The sequence below is a fragment of the Phaenicophaeus curvirostris genome, chromosome 2 (assembly GCF_032191515.1).
Source record: "Phaenicophaeus curvirostris isolate KB17595 chromosome 2, BPBGC_Pcur_1.0, whole genome shotgun sequence".
Classification (NCBI taxonomy): domain Eukaryota; kingdom Metazoa; phylum Chordata; class Aves; order Cuculiformes; family Cuculidae; genus Phaenicophaeus; species Phaenicophaeus curvirostris.
Window position 1 is genome coordinate 58,516,177 of NC_091393.1, and position 20,002 is coordinate 58,536,178.

Below are 20,002 nucleotides of genomic sequence, written 5' to 3' on the forward strand. Positions count from 1 at the left end.
TGGTTAAGGGAGATGATTCCCTCGCTCTACTCTGTTCTCATGAGACTCTACCTGGAGTACTGTGTCCAGTTCCGGAATCCATAACATAAGAAGGATATCGAACTGTTGGAACAGGTTGAGAGGAGGGCCACAAAGATGATCAAAGGGCTGGAGCACCTCCCATATGAGGACGGGCTGAGAGAGGTGGGGTTGTTTAGCCTGGAGAAGAGAAGGCTCCAGGGAGACCTTATAGTGGCCTTTCAGTATTTGAAGGGGGTGTACAGGAAAGCTGGGGCATGGAGTGACTGGATGAGGGGGAATGGCTTTAAACTGGAAGGGGGAAGGGGGAAGATTTAGATTAGGCATTAGGAAGAAATTCTTCATAATGAGGGTGCTGATGCACTGGCACAGGTTGCCCAGGGAAGCTGTGGCTGCCCCCTCCCTGGAAATGTTCAAGGCCAGGTTGAATGGGCCTTGAGCAGCCTGGTCTGGTGGGAGGTGTCCCTGCCCATCACATGGGGGTTGGAACTAGATGATCTTTAAGGTCCCTTCCAACTCAAACTGTTCTATGATTCTATGATCCTGTTATTCGATTTAAAGATGGATGTTCCCTCTCCACAGCCAATGCATTCTGCATTTTCCATCTGCAGAAACCACGAGTGTGTTTTGATCGTTCATCTGCAGAGATATGGTTCCTTCATTCCTTGCTGAAAATATGCTTGGGGTGGGACAGTCCCATTCAGGGATGTCATCATGCATGAGGAGCTGAGACCATCATTGTTTTCTGTAGCCTCGGGTGGCGAGGAACTGGGGGTGCTCAGGGCAGCAGTGAAGGACACTGTGTACTGTTCCCCTCCAGTGAAGGTCTTCTCTGAGGCCAAACCAGCTGAGGCAGAGCCAGCAGTAGGACACAACAGGGAAATGCATGTGGTATGCAGTCTGTCCCCTTCACTTTGGGATATGAATAAGTCCTCTGTGCTGTATGAGGTGATCCTATCAACACATTTGCCTCCTTTGCCCATGCACAGGGTAACACGTTATCATGATAGAAGGTACTTTATGAGAATATGTTATTTTTGGATACTGCTCTTTGTTTATCTAAGACGTGGTGGGATTAAAGAGGCAACTAAGGCCATGTAGGTCAGGAAAGCCACTTTCCATACAGATACTGTCTCCAAGGCCTTGGTAGTGCCCTGACCACCAGGCCACCATCCCCTTTCCTTCCACACTTCCCACTGTCCCCATGACACACTGGTCCTGCTGTGCCACCACTGGAGAAGCAGTGTGTATGCTCAGACGTAAACCCCGTCCCCATCAAAACAGCTGTCCAGCTTTGTGACTGTGCTGTGTTACAGGGGACTTCATATGGCTCCAGACAGTGCTAATGGCAGAGGGACAGATCTTTCCCTCAATCAGCTCGCCTCTCGTGCTCCCTTTGCTGACAAAGCCACATCTGCATTTGGTCTCCAAGCCCTTAGCACCAGCTCAGAGAATGCCATGTCCCTTCAGAGGCTCTGTGGGGTGTTGTACCAACCATGTCTTGTCAGAGTGATCCTTGAGGGAACAGGATGGAGGAGAGGGAGGATCCCCACACAGAGAAAATCCACACAGCTTGTGCCTGCATCGCCTCTGGTCCAAGTCTCTTTGGGGTGGAGGGATGCCAGGGCCCTGCCCAGTGGGGAATTACATCGAGCTGGAAAAGAAAGGCAGAAAAACAGCAGAGGAAGGACTGGGGAGGAAAAGACAGGCGAAGAAGTTGCTGGAAGCATTGTCTGGCCCTGGTCAGTTCCAGATGCTAATCTCTGATCACTGTACCATATTTTTGTGTGAATTGGGATTTCTGCCTCAAAGGCAGCAGGAACAATTACCAGCATGTGAGAAATGCCAAGGGCTCTTGGGATCAGCCAAAGCTCAGCATGTGGACCCAGGATGTGAACAGAAGAGCTCTTTGGTGATGAAGGAAGCACTGGGCGTTCCCTGAAAAGATAATTAAAGGCCTTCACGGGAGGTAACCCCCACCCACTGAACAATGTTAAGTGTTCCTTGTGGTTCATTCCTATAAGAAACTACATGTTTTTCCATCCCCAAAATTCATGCCCTCTTTTCTGATCAGAAAGATAGATGTTCAAATGATGAGGGCAGAAAAGAATGAGGTAAGTGCAGAAGGGAATGAAGTCAATGCTGCAGCAGCCCAGCTCGGCTTCCCAAGATGAGGCTGGCATCTGTAGATGTCTAAAAACTCCAACCCATGGAGAGCTGCCAGTCTGCCTCAGGGTCCTGAGCTGGTAACATCTGAAAACAAAGCCATGCCTTGTATTGTTGCTCTCCTTCTCATCATGCTTCTGTGTCGCATAAAGCAGAAGCATTCCTGCAAGGCTTGTGCCACATTGCTGTACCAGTGGCACTGCTATAGTCAGTGAAAAGTACAAACCTGGTGGGGATGAGCACGTGGAGCAGAATAACACAAAAATTGCATCTGATTGAGATAATCAGGGTGTTAACATTGAGAAGTTGGGTGTCAAAGGTAATAGCCTGGGGTCCAGCTCCTCAGATGCTATCAGTTGCTCTGACTTCAGCACAGGTGAGCTTACACTTGGAATACCATTAGCCTTCTAGTGCAAGGCAAACTGGACTGGATCAAGGAGAGGACCACAATGGTTAGGGGGCTGGTGCACAGGATGTATAAAGGAGAGGTCCAGCACTGGATTTATGCAGCCTTGGGTGGGACGTTTAGCTGATAGGAGTGGATTGAACTGGTATCTTCACCAGCCTCATAGGATTGTAAAGAAGGTGGAACCACACTTTTCTGAGAGGCACATAGTGAAAGGAGGAAGGGCAATGGACACAAACTGCAACATGGGAAATTCCAATGAAATACTATGAAAATAATTTTATCATAGATGTGGTCAAGCACAGGGACAGCAGCCCAGAGAGGTGGAAGAAACTCCATCCCTGAATATGCTCATATACGGCCTGGAGGGGGCCGTGAGTAACCTGATCTCTAGCTTTGATGTTTGCCTTGTTTTGAACAGTAGGTTGGACCTGACTTCCAAATGTTCCTTCCAATCTGAAGCAGTATACAAGTCTGTGAATAGTATCATCATGCAGCTGAAGAAAACCAGAACCAAAATTTCACAGAGGCAAAGCACAAACTCCAGGAAATTTTCACTGCATTTGTTTATTGGGCAAAAATGATCATAGGCTCACAGAATAGCGGAGGTAGAAAGGAGCCTCTGAGGACCATCTATTCCAATCCCCTCTGCTTAAAGCAGGGTCAGCCACAGCAGGTTATTCAGGACTGTGTCATTTTACATTTTAAACATCTCAAATATGGAAACTCAACGGTCTTTGTTGGCAACCTGTGCCCGTGTTAAACCACAATCCCGTAACAAAAAAGGATGTTACTTTTGTTTAAATGGGCTTTTCTGTCTTTCAGTCTATGCTCATTGACTTCTGTCACTGGACACCACTAGGAAGAGTCTGGCACCATTTTCTTTACTTCCTTTATCAGGTGTTTATGCACATGGATGATATCCCATTGAGCCTTCTCTTGCCCAGGCTGAACAGTCCCAGCTCTCTCAGTCTTCCCTTATATCAGAGATGCTCTAGACCCATCATCATCTTTGTGGTCCTTCGATGAACTTTCTCCTTTATGTCCAAATCTCTCTCGTACTGCAGAGCTCAGAACGGAACACACACTACTCCAGGTGTGGCCTCACCAGTGCTAAATAAAAGGGAAAGATCACCTTTTTTGAAACAAGTACATTAAAAACAATGCTGCTTTTTTTTTCTTTCCTAGATGGATGTTGAGATCTGGCTATCAGATGAAAGCATGACCATTTGTGAGAGAGTGAGGTAGGCTGTGAGGGCAAGAGAGGGAAAATGAGTAGTCTCCTAGAATCCTGTGAAGAATTTCTGACCTTTGCTCCTTGCTGTGAGTAGTTCCTACACATGCTTTCCAAACGTGACTCGTGCGAGCTCGCAACTGCCTCTGGGAATCAGGTCACACATGAGGTGATGCCCTCATGCTTATGCAAAAAGCCTCTAGATGGCAGGAGATGCTATTCGACCAGGCCTTGCAGCAAGCCCCTATAGCAGGGGATGAATGGCAGGAGTGCAGGTGGCATGTGGGATTCAGCACTGCACACATATAGCGAGAAAATTGTTTTAATGAGAGCACAGGTTTGGTTCAGGAGCAGCAAAGCCCATTCCCAGGTCTTAGGAAGAATATCTAAGAAAGTGTCCATCCCTCATATGGCAAAACTTGCAGTCTGTTGTATCGAAAGCTTTGGAAGCTTCTAAGCAGAAGCAGAAGAAGCACAAATACATAATGTGCTGCTGTACTTTCTCAAGAGATAGTTTTGCTAAATTTGCAGGTATTGTGATTTTCCCTGGACTACTGTGCAGCTCAAGAACCAGTTTCTCTTGCACTAGTCATAAAAGCATTACAACCTGTTTCCAGGAGACTTCCAAACTCTTCTTGAATGTAATTACGATAGTGTTTCTGCCCACCTTATTTCTTTACACACTTCATTCTGCTGGGGGTTTTGTTCTGTAAGCTGCAGGTCCGCTTCATCCATTAAAAACATGAGCTGTGTTTATTTAAAATGCTAATAAAATCCCCATAAGCTTTATCTGATTCTTCATCATTAAACACCATCTATTTCCCTTCATTGACCTTACCCCTTCTGTATCTGGGGATTCTCTCTTGGAGCTGAGTGAGGCACTGACTTTGTCATAAAAGAGTAGTCTCAGATATGTCCAAAAATTCTTCCCATTGGTGCACTCAGAGGTTGGTGTATTCTCCTGGCACCCATGAGCAAGGTCCATCTTTTCTCACTTGATGTCTTGTATCAGATGTTTAACCTGCCTTGCCCACACATTTCTCTCCTGCATAAATAAAGCAGATGTTAATGCAACCTATATGTAAGTCCCCCCAAAAACACGCAGTAGCAGCATTTCCACCTTACGTATGGTTACTAGTATCATGAGGGAATGAAATATAGGCAATAAAAGACAGGAGGGAACTTGAAATTGAATCTTCTCCACTCCTTCAGCTCACCTAGCATCTCTCTCTTCATGCTGGCCCCCATCCTGGCTGGGCCATGCTGCAAAACTTCTCTTGTATGAGCCCTTCTTATGCTGCCCATGAGTGTCCATACCAACCAGGTGTGCTGGCATCACATCTCTTGCTTGTGGCAAGCTCATGGGTTGGACTCAGGCACTAGTGAGTCACCTCCTTTCCCCAGGCTACCTGCCCCATCACACTGAGCAGTGAGGATCATTCTGACCAGCCTTGGAAAGTTGATATTCATAGATCAGCTGCAGAGGGCCCCTCAGAGGGTCTTGACTGCCCTGCTTTTTGGCTGGGTCACCTTTGAGAAGGGCAGAGGCTATCTACAGAACTGCACTGCTCATCCCACCAGACCTCCTTGGGCTGGCAAACCCATCCCCCCAGGAAAGGGCAGAGTCAGAGCCAAAACCTGCATGGCACGGTCACCCATACAGGCAGAGCTGCCTAAAGGCACCAACATACAGATAAGAGAGGTCCACAGGCTGCAAAGAGCCAGTACGCTGTGTGGATTTGTTTTCTCTACCCCAACAGCAGAGGATGTAAATACAAGTCAGCTGAGGTTGTGTTTAGTTTATGCTGCTAACCAGCAATGAACAAACAAGAGAAAACAGTTCCAAGCTGTGAATTTGTTATCATTTCCTCTCCCTTAATCTGAGAAAAAACAAGACCTACAAAATATGTAGTATTGTCAACACCAGCTTTAGGCAGCACAACCTAAACAAAGCAGAGAAGTAACCAATCAGAATGGGGGTTTGTCCATTAATTTCAAGTAGTACTATGGGTTATTATTATCTCTGCAGTTCATTTTTTGGTGCTTTCCTGCTCTGAATGTTTACCCTTCAAAACTACACACTGATAAGCTTGTCTGAAGCGGAGTGGCCTCCTGCACAGAGCGTCTATGGTTATGCTGCAGCCCACCAGGCCTCCTGCCAGGTACTCTACCAATTCTTTGTCTGCAAAGGCTTAAAACTGCTCTTTCTGACAAATGGGACATGACTATCAAGGTGAGAGGGGATCTTCCTGGTGGTTTCCAGCTTTCCCGCTTGTTTTTGCACAGAGATTATTAGGTCAGAGTTTCTTATAACTGACTGTCCATTTTCCAGTTGCCTCTACTTCTGCCGTAGCTCTTATTTTACATTTTCAGGTTATGGTATTTTTCTGGATTTTTCAATTCTCCTGCTAGAAATATGCTTTAAGACTTTTTTGTTCCAAACAAAAATTTGCTTTGGTTCCTTCCTTTTGGAATTTTCTTTTGAAAAATTATTCTAGAGCCATGCATGCTGAGAAAAAAAAAAAAAAGTCCAGAGGTTCAGAAACAAGAAAAGCATTTTACTTAGTTATTGAATTCTTATGTATGTCTGGAGATTATTATAATATTGTATACATCAATTGATTTATTATATCACATCCCATTTGATTAACCTGTACTGAAAACAGGATTGCTTCAAAGAACCATCATCTAAGATACAGAGACAAAAATGTTTATAAGGATGGTTTGAATTGCACCTGAGGAGGAAAGTGTATAGCACAAAAATATAAAGTAGATGTACAATACACCGTACTATATATAATAAATTCTAGTGAGTCTTAGTGATACACTGATATTATTAACAAATTGATTATGTACATATTAGAAAAGTAATCATGCTTATGCATTTTGACCAAGACTGATTGTGTGTCACTGGACAGAGTGAGGGCACAGAGCTGCTGTCATGCTGAAGACCCACTACACTGCATTTATGCAGACTTTGCAAGACTCCCAGCAATGGGAGGAAAAACCTCCTACTCAGGCAAGGGAAAGATTTGTTAAGTGCCAACAGTGGGAGGGTGACTTAGTGCATATGAAACCCAAGTGCAAGTCACAAGAAGTTGGAAAATTCTGCAAACTTTCAGAAATCTTTCACCTGTCCACCTGCCATGGCACTGTCAAGAGACTGCACAATGTCCCTTGCTACTGCCAGTGACCCCAAACAGCTTCAGGATGGTTCAGTTGAGTGATAAAAACGTGATGCGTTTCTTGTGATCCTTCAGACTTCTGAGATTCTCAGTCCTTGGTTTCCTTTGCAGAAAAAGAGGGTTGAACTGTGGTCTGTCAATGCAAATACGTTTCCTTCATAGATCTTTGCTCTGCCATCAGCAAAAGCAAGCTGCTGAAGACAGGTGTCTAGTTTCTCCACGCTGAGGGCCATTCCTATAATTCTCATGCCTAATTGCAGTTTTCCATTTTTGTCATCCAAATTGTCATCCAAAATTCGTACAAACATTTTGTGCACCTGAGGGGTTGCAGCTCCAAAGAAGAGCTTTGGGCTTATGAACAAAAATTTCTTGAAATAACCATGGGAGGTAAAAATATTGTCATGTAGGTTAATCTCTGCAGCAAATAGATTATTGAGGGTTTTATAGCTGTTAAGTAAAACAAGTGAGATATTGCCTAATTTGTCTTTCCCCATTCAAGGCTTTATTTTCTGGCTTTGCTATAGTGGAGGGGAGTGTGATTCTGCACACCATGCATTCATTTTCCTGTAGCTATCAGCTGCTGTCAGCTGTATCAAACACAACATATTTGTTTTCCAAACAGGAAAAAAAGGTAAGAATCAATATGATAGCCAACTGTTCCCTGGGTGTTTTCTGACTTCGCCATGTCTCACTCATTCATCCTTCCATGATGCTAATATATGTGTTTGTCATGCAATTAAACCTGAAGTCTTCTTACAGTTCAACACCTGGCATTTCATTCGATAGCAGGACAAAAACCGAAGGCTGTTTTGGTCCCATTGGATCTTACCCTGCCAAGGAATAACAGGAAAAAGAGATTGCAAGAGTAACAATGGAGTCATTTCTGAGGGCTTTCTTGTATAAGAGAGTCCCTTGATACATATTATCCTTGTCTTAATATTGCATTATGCAATAACAGAAGTATAAAAGGGACCTTCTGGAATCCCCACTCACTCTCGAGGCTTCATAGAGCTAGACTCAGATATCTTGGGAATCTGTCAGCATGGGCCAAAATCTGGCCATAGGTCTCTCCAAGTTTCAGTGCTCCTGGGACATTTTTCTTAGAAAGCATTTCTTAGGAAGCCCAGTTATAGGAAAATCTCATCAGTATGGGGCCTTGTTTTCATTCTTCTGTCTTTTCCGCCACCTTTTTTTTATTTTTTTTGTCACTAAGCCTGAAAAACTTTATGAAAAGCCACTTTGATACAGGACCCACACGTTTCATGCATATGAATCTATAGTCCCTTTTCAGGACCTCCATTAACAGAACTGCAAGTTCCTCTGCCACTTGAATAGTTGGGATGTGGCTAGATGTGGATAGATGGCTGCTAACAGCTGCAAGGAAACAGGCTGGGGCTGGAGGCTTCAGAACAGCTGATTAATCCCCATGCCTTTCCTGGACTGCAGTAGGAAACCTTTTCACTTCTTGAAAATTCAAAATCTGCCTTCCGAAAACTGAGGTTTCCTACCAAAAAAATCCCATGGCATTAATTAGCAGTAGTTGGTCACCTCAGTACTGGGTTGGAGACAAGTTATGTTTTCACATCAGTTGTCAGCCTCAGGAGAAGAAAATTTAGTCATCTTGAATTTGAGTTGGTGTATAAAATTGGACAAATAACTGTTTATAGATGCAATAAGTGAAATACTTGCATTTGGGCTCACCTTGCAGTTTTTGCCTCTGTGGGCAGAGCAGCTGTGACAATGTACCCATGTCTTGTGTCAGCAGAGATGTCTCTGTTGTGTCTCAGCTATGAGGCTCATTATTTCTAGGGTTGGATGTAACCGTAGAAAACAATATTTTAGGAAGAGTGAACAATGTCATGTAAGGGCTTGTTTGCCATTTTCCCCATTCCTGACTGATAGTAGGAGTCTGTTCTAGTTGCACAGCAAATTCAGCTTTCTTTGTACACTTATTATCACAGTTTTCCCTATTTTATGAGAAATGTTTATTTGACTGATGTTATATTGCTTTGTGTTTTACGATGCTGAACTGGGAAGTGGTTTTCCTCCAGGATCTGAGTTGATCTAATGGGGAATAACACAAGCCAGAGCACACAGACATGGTTTGACAGAGGCAGTCAAACCCCAGGTGAATTGAAATTCTTCTGCTTAGGTAAGGAAAAGGGGATTTTAATGTCTGGAATAAACACAGAGAAGCCAGCAGAGCAGTGCCAGGTTTACATTTGGCTCCCTTGCTGTGCAGATGCTCCAGTTGTTGGACAGCTTAACCTGCTCTTGAACTCCAGAGAACATCTCAAGGAATGGCTTATCTACATCTGAACATGTCTTGCTTGCTTAGACTTGTCTTCCAGAGCTTTTAGCTTTTTATATAGAGCTTAAATAGGCCACATCAGACACATGTATTTGCTTATCCAGTTTGTCCCTATGAAACTAGCAAGAGCGAGACAGGTGTAGAGGAGCTGAAGGCCAGCTATAGAAGAGGCTGCTGTTTCTGAAAACAGTCAGTCACATGCTTTTTGCAATGTCATATGATGAATACTGCATTGGAACAAGCTACAGGGGAAACTCCATATAACAAATGTTGGCACAGTAATAGACATTTGATATTTTGCTCTTGTGAATGGTCTTTAAAAAAAAATGTACTGTACTTTCTCAGTTTCTGTGCACACAGGCTCAGAAAGTAAGTGATTATAATCTAGAGATGCAGGAGAAGGACAGGGAGAGCAGAACTGATTTTGTAACCCTCCAGAAAATAAAAGGAGAAAGAAAACAAATTAAGAAGTCTAATATGGGTGTTCAAAGAGACCTTTTGCAGGTCTGCCATCCAAGGGAAGTAGGGATGTGGGCTTGGATGGTGCTGGGGTTGTGTCACAGGGAAATGTGGGAATTGTCTGAGACTATGGGACTTTGCTTTACTGGAACCTCTCTGTGCTCCTGAAGCAAACGAAAAGAGCTGCCAAAATGCCAAGACCTTCACCAGAGCTTTGTTTTCATGAGCCAGAGTGTGTGTTTCTTTCTAAGTCAGTAGCATGGATGGCAGTAAGAGAGATAAGGGCATGTAGGTGTGGGTAAGTTATGTTCCCATATAAGAAATGGTTGATAGCAAGCAGATCTGAGTGTCCTTCAATGGCCAAGAATATTGAGACAGGGCCATAGCAGACCAGAGCCATCCCAGGAGAGATATGGAGATAAGAAGGACCCAGCAGAGCCCAAGGACAGGACGGCTAAAATCCTTTCCCTTTCTCTTGAGGCTGGTGTGAAAGAAGAGTAGCAGAAAAGTTGGCATTCGGTGTGTGGGAAGCTGACTTGTATGTAAGTGGGAGGAAGAAGAGTTAATTGCTGAATGAGAAGGACACAGAACTTCACACTGGGAGGTTTTACTTATTTTGTGTGGCTTGCTCTGGGCTGTAGAGCTTTTATGGGTCTCTGAGGAAACATCTGAGCTGGCTAAAAGTTCTGCTGAGCTGGAAACAAGACAGTGAGCTGGAGATAAATAAAAATGCCTTATTTATATTTACCCTTTTTTGCAACCCACACATTATTCATATGCCAATATTTTCTCTTTTCCCCCATTCCCCCATCAATAAAGCTTTCAAAGCACTGAAGTGTTAGAAGAATTTTTTTTCTAAAGAGCACTGCAAAAGTCCCTGGGTATCTTAAACTGAAAAAAAGTTGCATCCCTAAGCCCTGCCATTTCCAAGACAGGGACAGGGACAGGGACAGGGACAGAAATTCTTCAAGAAATGAAAAGTCATCAGCTCAGTTGGGGGTTTCAGTGGTTTCACTGTTTAGCCTGTGCTGAGAAGGCATTCCAAAATACACAGCTACTGCTAATGTCAGTGTCAGAGAACTGCTCCCTCACCAGTGTTCTGAAGAGCCTTCTCAAACATATGAAGTAGAAGAAAGGGCCAAGAGTGGAAAGCCTGAAGACTAAGCAGAACCAGTACATTTGTGAGGCAAGTACCTACGTGTTGCATCCAGACTATGGTTGCCTAGGATGAAGCTGTGTCTGCTCTGTACTGCCAGTACAACAGAGACTCGCATGAGGCAGCTCTAACACATGCTTTTCAGGCCAAATAATTTCCTTTTGTGATTGAGACATCCTGTTCCAGGTTCAGGTCTCCCTTACTTCCTGCAAGCCATAGGCAAGTTTTCCAAACTAAGTATTTTCTAACATTGTATTTCATTTTCCGCTTTACAAATCCAATGCAGGAACTAGAATGCCATTGAAATGCAGACCCACATTAAATACCCTGTTTAGCACTTTGAGGTATTATAGCAAGCCCTTTACACCTTCATGGAGCACAGCAATTACCAGCAAAGCTCCAGCTCCCCTTGTCTCTTCTAAGTCTCACTAGGAATCCACTGGTTATGAGAGACATAATCTGAGGGCAAAATCTTCTGAGAGGGAAGTGCTGAGCTATCTGAACAAATATACACTTTTGCAATATGATGTTTCCTTCAAAGCAGTGATGAGGAACAATTTCCTTGCTGAGAACCAGAGAGGCCCAAGCACTTTGGCATGTTAGGTCCCTTTAATGATATCCAATCATGTAATAACATGAGAATGAAGGGAAGATAGATGACTGAGGACCATAAGAATAATATCATAGGTTGTAGCTGTTCCCTGGACAACCTTGTCACCTGTGCCCTCTTTCACAATAGCCAGAAGAGTCTGCTGTCGTTGTTCCCCTTTGTGATCGAGATTATCCCTGTTTCCAACACCATATAGACCAAGCTGGTCTTAAAAGTTTGGTCTGTAAAGTGAAAAAAAACAGGGAATAAATACCTTCTGTGAAGAGAAAGCAATATTTCATTCACTCTGCAAGTATTTGCTGGCCCAAAGCTTGTTTTGCTCTACACCCAGGTCTGTGTCAGAAGAATTTGTTCCCATGGGTATGGGAGGTATGTATCATGCAAGCACAAGGTAAGAAATACCTGCAGAAGAAACAGCAAAACCACTGATGTATGTGATGTATATATGTGCCCTAAGGCAACTATTGGCATGTGATCAGACACAAATGGCTCCTGGTACCTTCCTTTCCCTTCTAGTGAAGCTTAAGTGAAGTTACACTGACATGAAATTGGTGTAGACACAAAGCTAGACAGTGTTTTTTAATTCACACAGCTCATTAGAGGAACAGTGGAGGCAGCTGGTTTTTCATAATCATTAATTAACTACCCAGGCTAATTCAGAATGACTTCCTCCAAAGCCAGCAATAACAAAAGCAGCACTAATAATGGCTTTGCTGCTGTGCCTGTGATGGGCATTGCCTCAATATGCAGGCACTGCACAGATGTAGAGTGAAGGACTTCACTTGTGTCCAAGACTTTAGAAATATGCCTATCTGTCAGCCTGTCAGTTTGTTGGTCCATTGACAGAATACACTCTGCCCTTGATCTGCACTGGACTGCACAGTATCTCTGGGCAACCTGCTTACCTCCCAGACAGTCCTCAGCACAAAAAAAAATGCTTCTCCTTATATCCAAACTGAACTTCTTTTATTTCAGCTTATGTCCATCGTCTTTCATCCTCCCACTGTGTACCATGTGAAGAACCTGGCTCCATCCTAGATGGAGGATGCTCTCCCTGTAGGTACCAGGGACTGCTGTCAGATCTCGCTGAAACCATCTCTCCTCCAGGATAAGCAGACCCATCACCCTTAGCCTCTCCTCATAAGGGAAGTGTCGCAGCCCTGACCACACTTGTGGCCTTCTCCTGAAACTTCTCTAGTTTATTCCTGGTATTGAGGCACCAAAAAATGGGCATGTTATTCTGGATGTAGTTTATCAAGTGCAGAGTAGAAGGAGCGGTCACTTCCCTCAACCTGCTGGTTGTGCTACTGCTCATGCAGCTCTGGGAGCCTCTGGCCTTCTGTGATGCCTTTATATAGAAAGTGCAGAATGGACAGTCCAGACTTTGCTCACATTTAAGTCTGTAATTTTATCCTGGTGGACCTGAGACCAGAATTTGGACCAGACTAAATAGCTTTCAGCCTCAGAACTTGAGCTTTGACTCCCATCATAAGCTGAAGAAGAGAGCAACAGAGTGATGCAGAAATGAATTTTAAAAGTAACGAAAACACACATAACCATAGAACCCAATGAATTTTTAAACTGCTGACTACTCAAACTTCCAGTGATGAAAGCAGAGCAAGCTGTTGTTCATCTGATCCACACAGCTAAATCCCACTCCCAGTAATACACTAAGACATTTCTAAGCAGGCACCTCCTCCTACCTATCATGAGACCAAAGTTCACTGTTCTCTCAAACTGAATCCTTAGCTGCTCATCCATTTTCCTGTACTTATATGACTAATGCACACATCACCAGTCATGAGCTTGCTGGGGCCTAAGGGACCTGTACCTCCCCTCTTGGTTTCCTTGAAAGCATTGCCCTGTGGGACCCTCAGATGCATGATGGTACAGAGTCTCTGGTCATACTGGAGCTGCATCCACTATTGCAAAATGTTAAACTGATACAGAAATTCAGAGATGTGGTGAAATGCTGACTTTATGAAGTCAGTGAGAGCCAAAGTTTGTATTCCTTCATCAAGCTGAGCTGCCTGTTTAGATCTGTGATTCCTTCTTTACATAGTTTGCACTTATAGTCCTGGTACTGCTGTGAAACATCTGCTCTGGCTTGAGATCAGCTGCCCACAGCATCCTAGAGGCTTAGGAGGACAGATGTCACCAGCCAGCAGGACAATGACAGTGGTGTTATTGTGATCAGTGATCTGGAGCAGCAACGTGTTGCATTTCAGAAAACAAGAATATTCAAGTTACAAATCTGCTGAAAGGTTGACTGGAATGCACCTGGAAAGATCAGCCATTTCCAGTAACATATCATATTCTTTCCATCTGCAACAAGCTTTTATTATCATTTCAGCAAAGTTTGGTTGATTTCATTTCCAGTGCTTTTTCTTCCCCGTGATACTCTCTGCTCGTCAGCTTCTGACTAGTAGTAAAGTGCCACAATTCTTTCCACTGTCTTACTCCTTGTAATTGCAGCCAAGTGTTGCCAATCCAGAAGGTTTACCTAAGTATAATAAGCACCCAAATCCCTGCACCGGACCCCTAACTTTTAGGGATTTTCCTGATCATTCCTTAAAAATCCTTTTTGGGGACCCAGCTCAGCTAACACTTATGGGCACAAAAAAATTCCATAGGTTTATTGACTTATGGGTATTTGCAGGATCTGATCATGAAATATTTATGTTGAATTCAAGAAATTTCCTGCTTAAACCCAGGAGATATATCTTCATAGATCCAGGGGAAGGTATGAAGTCATTCAAGATGAGAATTTTGAACTCTTGTCAGGGATGAGAATACGTTCCTGGACAGGGAGTCGACAAGCACATGGGAAACTGACTTATTTTAGAAGTTAGAAAAAGAGAAGAGTTTAGCCAGGCCTTAACCTTAGAGTATGCTGTTTAACTATTGCAATTCACATGAAATCACCAAGTGTGACACAGTACTTCTCACCCCAAAGATAGTCATATCAAGCAAGCTTTTTTTTTTTTTTGAACAGCAAATTTAGTCATCTTCATTTCTGTTCTTGAGTTGGAGCATTTTTCTTTCACATGGTTACCTCAAGATCACAATACCTGAGCTCAAGGATTTGAATACCTTTCATACACTTCTGCTATCTAGATTATAGAAATTACAGGCCTAGTGAAACATCAAGCACTGCAAAAAAAAGAGGGCAAATTTGTCCTTAAGATCTGACAGTGCTGCATCCAGGGAGCACTGTGCTCTTGCAGAGCAGCTTGGTGTTGCATGGTGCTAACTGCATCTATTACCTGTTGAGGGCTAGAGTTGGGTCAGCAGTCATGGAGAGAAGGATGTTTCAGAGCTTTCCCTCTTTGCTGCCTGTTTCTCCAAGCAGGAGTAGTGACATAGAAGACAATTAAAATAAGCCTGAATAAATGACTCCCTTTAAATGCAGTCCAGAAATTAAGTGATTTGTATTTTTACAGGCTGGATTAACTGTGGGCAGCCTGGCAGGTGTTGCTCACATCCCAACAGGTAGCTGTCAGCACACAAGCACAAGCTGAGGTGGCTCATTGCAGCCCAGCTTGTCAGCACCAGTTAGGGAGAGGTGTCTGGAAAGGAGCTTTCTCCCTCTCCCTTTCTTATTAGTGCCAGCTTAGAGTTTAACTCCTCATTAACCACTTCCTACACACTAATCTCTGTACCCCCAGGTGTTCCGGATGGGTTGGATCAGTATAATTTGCTGTGGCTTGTGGGAAAAATAGTTGGAGCTGCCTATAGTTAATGTCTTGGTAGCAGCGAAGTCTGGTCTTGCAGGCTCATTTCCCACCTGGTATCACACTGGCACTTCCCAAGTGTCATTGCTCTAGCTAGGAGCATTATGGTTCAGTCAGCTCTGATAGGGGCAAAGAGAAGAGCTATTCTGCTGCCCCTACTTTACAGCTCCCCACAGCTGTGCTGACATCAGCAATTGGTTGGGGCAGGAGTGTGCTTGTGAAATGAGTATCTGCCTTCCACACGCACAGCCTGTGAGGATTTGTACTGCAGACTGGCCTCAGGAAGCTCAAACTCAGCTTCTGCCAAGTGAAATCAGGGGGATAGTGCTCCCTGTGAGCGCTTATAGTGAGTTCCACCTCCTCATAGACACCCAGTCCAGGCTGGAGCTGGGCTGAAGAAAACTTGCAGTGTGAGGCAGGTCCCCAGCACTGACCCACCCTGCAGATGAGCTCCAACTGGGCTGCAATGCTTGACAGTGCAGATAAAGCTGTGGCCTCATCCAAAATCCATATCAGTTATCAAGCACAGCGTTTTGAAACTAGCTAAACGTTCCTTTGAGTAATTACATACAGCAACAGGAAAGCTAAGAAAGAGTAACTAAAAAATAATCCTGCACACAGAGAGTGAAGCTAGGAAATCTGGTTTGGATAAAGGCAGCACAGTCCTGAACTTTCACCCAGTTTCAAGATGCACTTTCATGCAGTTCAGAGAAAAGTCTTCAGTTGCCTTCCTCCAAACCTCCTCCAGAATAACTTTCACTCCTGACAGCTTCACCTGCTCTTCGTTGCTCTGTTGCTTTCCAATCCCCTTGTAGAATCCCTCTACAAGTGCATGGCATTTGAGAATATTTATGCCCCACTTTGAGATCTCAGAGCTACTTTAGTTTTCCCAGTGGTGGCCTGATCTACCCCAGTCGAAGATCATATGTTGGAGAAGAATTAAAGCTTGTGGAAATACTCTGACCACAAAAATTAGGGGTAAAATCTTGCCCTTACTGAAGTTCACAGAAGACTTGCCAACTTTTTTTAGCTGGACGAAATTTCCTCCTGGAGCCTTACTTGCATTTATCATCACTGTGAGGGATCAATGTCTGGTCACAAAGTTTTCAATAGCCTTGAAGCCTGAAATGAGCAAGAAACATATGCTAATTAGTGTTGAAGAAATCTGTCACACTGATATTTAATTTAGAACAAATAAAACCATTTCCCTCCTTCCCCTCTACCCCAAATGGTTAAAACATTTAATCAGAAAGAAGTCAACTCTTCCAAAGGATTTTTTCACATAAACATGAAGAGCCCCACAATGCTCACCTGGTGTGGTTGTGGTCCTGGAATTCCCTTCGGCAGGGTGTCTCCAACATCTGCTGCACAGCTGCTGACACCTGCCCAGCTGGGCAGATTTCCCATACAGTCAAACAAGAGAAACAGAGGCTTCTATGGGAAGACTTAGCTCATCCTGATGTGGTGGAGGGATCTAGCTCTAGGCAAACACCTGAGTGTCGGTGCCTACATACTTTCTAGAGGTGGAACTCAGTTACTTAAAGGTCTCTCCTTGAGATGCAGTAGCATATTTTGTGTTGTCACGAGACATGGCCCTGGAAGGCTCTGGGTTACCTGCCAGACCCATGAGTTGCCTACCCTTAAATGCCTATGTTTAGGCAAGGGAATGAAAATGAACTATACGGCCCTGTAGGCTCTGCGAGCTGGATGAGGTAGCACTTCACTCAAGGCTTGAAATGTTACCAGACACTTGGGGACCTGAAACACTTAGGTACCCAAATCTGGAGATAAATCCCACTGTTAGATACCTAAGTCAGTCAGATGGCTCTTATCCTAAGGTTTTCAGCTGTTGCCCTATGCAGGGAGGTTATGTTGTGTAAAATTACTTTTAGGCAGCAGTATAGCAGATGGCTCAAGTTAAATAAGATGAGTGCCTTTTGAGGAGACCTGAGGTCAAACTCTCTATATCTGGTCCTGGCCCAGGCCTGAAGCAATACAGATTATGAGAAGAAGAAGCTCCTCTAGGGCACCTTGCCATCAGCCCCTTTCTGCATCTGGGGTAAGGCCCAAGATGCAGTCTCAGGAACGGGGAGCTAATGTAGGCTTGGCCCTTGTTAGCAGTCTTTGCCAGATCACAGCCCACAGTTGGCTTCTTTTCAGTCTATTTTTTAGCTGTCACCTCAGAATCAGGTTAAGGTCATAACCTCCATGTTTGGGGATCAGGGCTTTGTGATGAGAAGTGAGTAGCTTGAGGTACCAGAAGGTGGCCAAGGAAGAAGGGCACATTTTTATTATTTTAGAAGAGATCATGCATTCTGAGCAAAGTCAATAGATTTTGGGGCCCTTTGAACTGTCAGGATGGAGGACATAAGATACCTGCTTCTGGAGGGGACACTGAGCATTCAGTGCAGCTCTGAAACCCTACAACATGTCATGGATTCCGAAGGTCTCATAATATTAGCAGAAGTAAGAGAACAGGGAGTCTGAGAAGCTGAAATCCTGCCTGGCAGCACCAGTAGTATGCAGGGAGTACTCCTGAGAATTCAGAAACCTGCATTATAGTAATAGCAAAGCATTTGTGATGTCTTCATTGCATTTAGGGTACCAGATGCACAGTGATAATAAAGGCAGGGTAAGTGAACCTGTACTCACTGACAGCCTTCTGAGTGAAACCCAGAGATGTCCCAGCCTTCTCAGGCTGCTGCCTTCACAGGGTCATAGAGAGGGCACCGCCAATACCTTAGAAATCCCCACTTGTCAGAAGATAACATTTGAGATGGAGATGTTTAAAAAATTATGCCAAGGACAACAAACATGTTAAGGCCAAAAGACAAATTGCAGAATGACTTTAGACACAGGGTTTCTCTTTTATTTGAGAAACCATATGCTGTAAGGATTGTTACCACTTTCAGGCTTGACTTATTTGATTTTTTTCTTGACTAGGAGAGGAATGATGAAAACCAAGAAATTACTAATAATGTTCTACATCTGTTTGGCAAACAATTTCTCCTCCTTGCTTTAAGTGTGTTCAGCAGCTCTACATCTCTGCTGATTTGACACTATTCAGTGAGCAGCAAGGGTGAAATATATTGACTTCTAAATAACTACATTAAAATTATGATGAGGAAAACAGCAAACTTCAAAGTTATAATTCTTGTATGGCTTGGCACGTTCCTTTTTATTTGTTATCTGTACTGGTATAGTGCCTGCATTAGGGAGCAGTAGCCTGCTGTGCTTTGGAAAGTGGGAAACAAATATATCCCTGCCCTGTGGACCTGACAAGCAAAGTCAGAGAAACTGCAGGGAGTGTAAAATTTATAGAATCCAAGAGATGCATAAATGGGAGAAAGATAAGCTTTAGGTCAAGCTTGTGGAGGAGAGAGAGTGGGATCTTTGTTTTCAAATTACAAAGATGTAGGAAATGGGATACAGTGGAAGCTGTTTTCAACACTGATTTTCTTTATCATGTTAAACAATAACTTTTGTTCTCAACATCTTTTTCTACTCTAGTGGTGGTTTCTTTTTGGAAGCAAAATGATCAACAGGCTTATGGTCCAAGGGCCTATTTCTCATATAAATGATGCACAGCACAGAAGGGCTGAGTGGGAGAGGCTCCTCCAGCCCCACAAGGACTGTCAGGATCTGACGTTCTCTTCTGACAAGAAAAGAAGAAATGTTGAAGCCCTGGAAAAAATACAATTATGCACAGAAAATGCAAAGGAAATGAGCCTTTCAGACTGGGTAAGCAGATTCTCTGTTTTCCAAATGTTTGTTTTGATTTTGACCTTTTAAAAATATTTCCAAATGTTTTTTCTTCGCGAATAATTTACCAAACCTTTCAAAAGGAAATACCATTTCAAAGGTTAGAAAGCAAATCCTTGGATGCTGGAGCATCCAAATATTTCAGCTATCCCCCAACTTTTCTCTTCACACTGGGACACTGCATGGCTGTGAGAGCTTTGTGCAGTGACAGCTCCTTGGTGAGATGTAGGGCTGACTAGAGACAGGAAGCGGTGGGGGCTTTGTCCGTGGCATGGCTCCAGTGGCCAGGCTGGGGCTGGCTGCTCCCACAAAAGCCAGCCTTGAAAGGACCTTCACCCCTTACCCAAGCAATCTCCCACTCCCTGCAGAAGGTATTGGGTGAGTGAGTTTTTGTCCAAAAGCCGTATGTACTCATCTTCCTTCCAGCAGCTGTGTGTCAGCAGAGACAGCTGGCAGTACTTTGGGTCCTCAACAGTCCTGTTTCATTCAGTTTGCTTCTGACTCCATCAACCCTTCTTAAAAGACACGTGTGACCTCCTGTCCCTTTCAGCCATGACTCAGATATTCACTCAGTTTAGGAATCGGGACTTCTTTGCTCTCTTCTCATGTGTAATTTGAAAGAAAACTGGAGAGGAATGGTCTGGCAACCTCCAGGACCATGTGGACCTGCGTGGGAAGGTCCTTGGTTTTGGGGGAAAAATAAACACTTGATGGATTTTAGTGATACAAAAAACTTCCTGAAGTGATTCTAGGGCAGGATTCCTTAGCTTTAGGCTTGCATCTCAGACTGATATTTAAACAAACAATTTAATTGGTTCTATTCACTTGCCCATCAGAAATTATGATTCTCCAGCTCAACTTCTCTGGAGCAAAATTCATGACAGCATGAAAGACATCAGCTAAGCACCTTCCAGGCATTCCAAATCTGAGTTCTGAGAACCTTTCTCCTCTAAATCCTTCC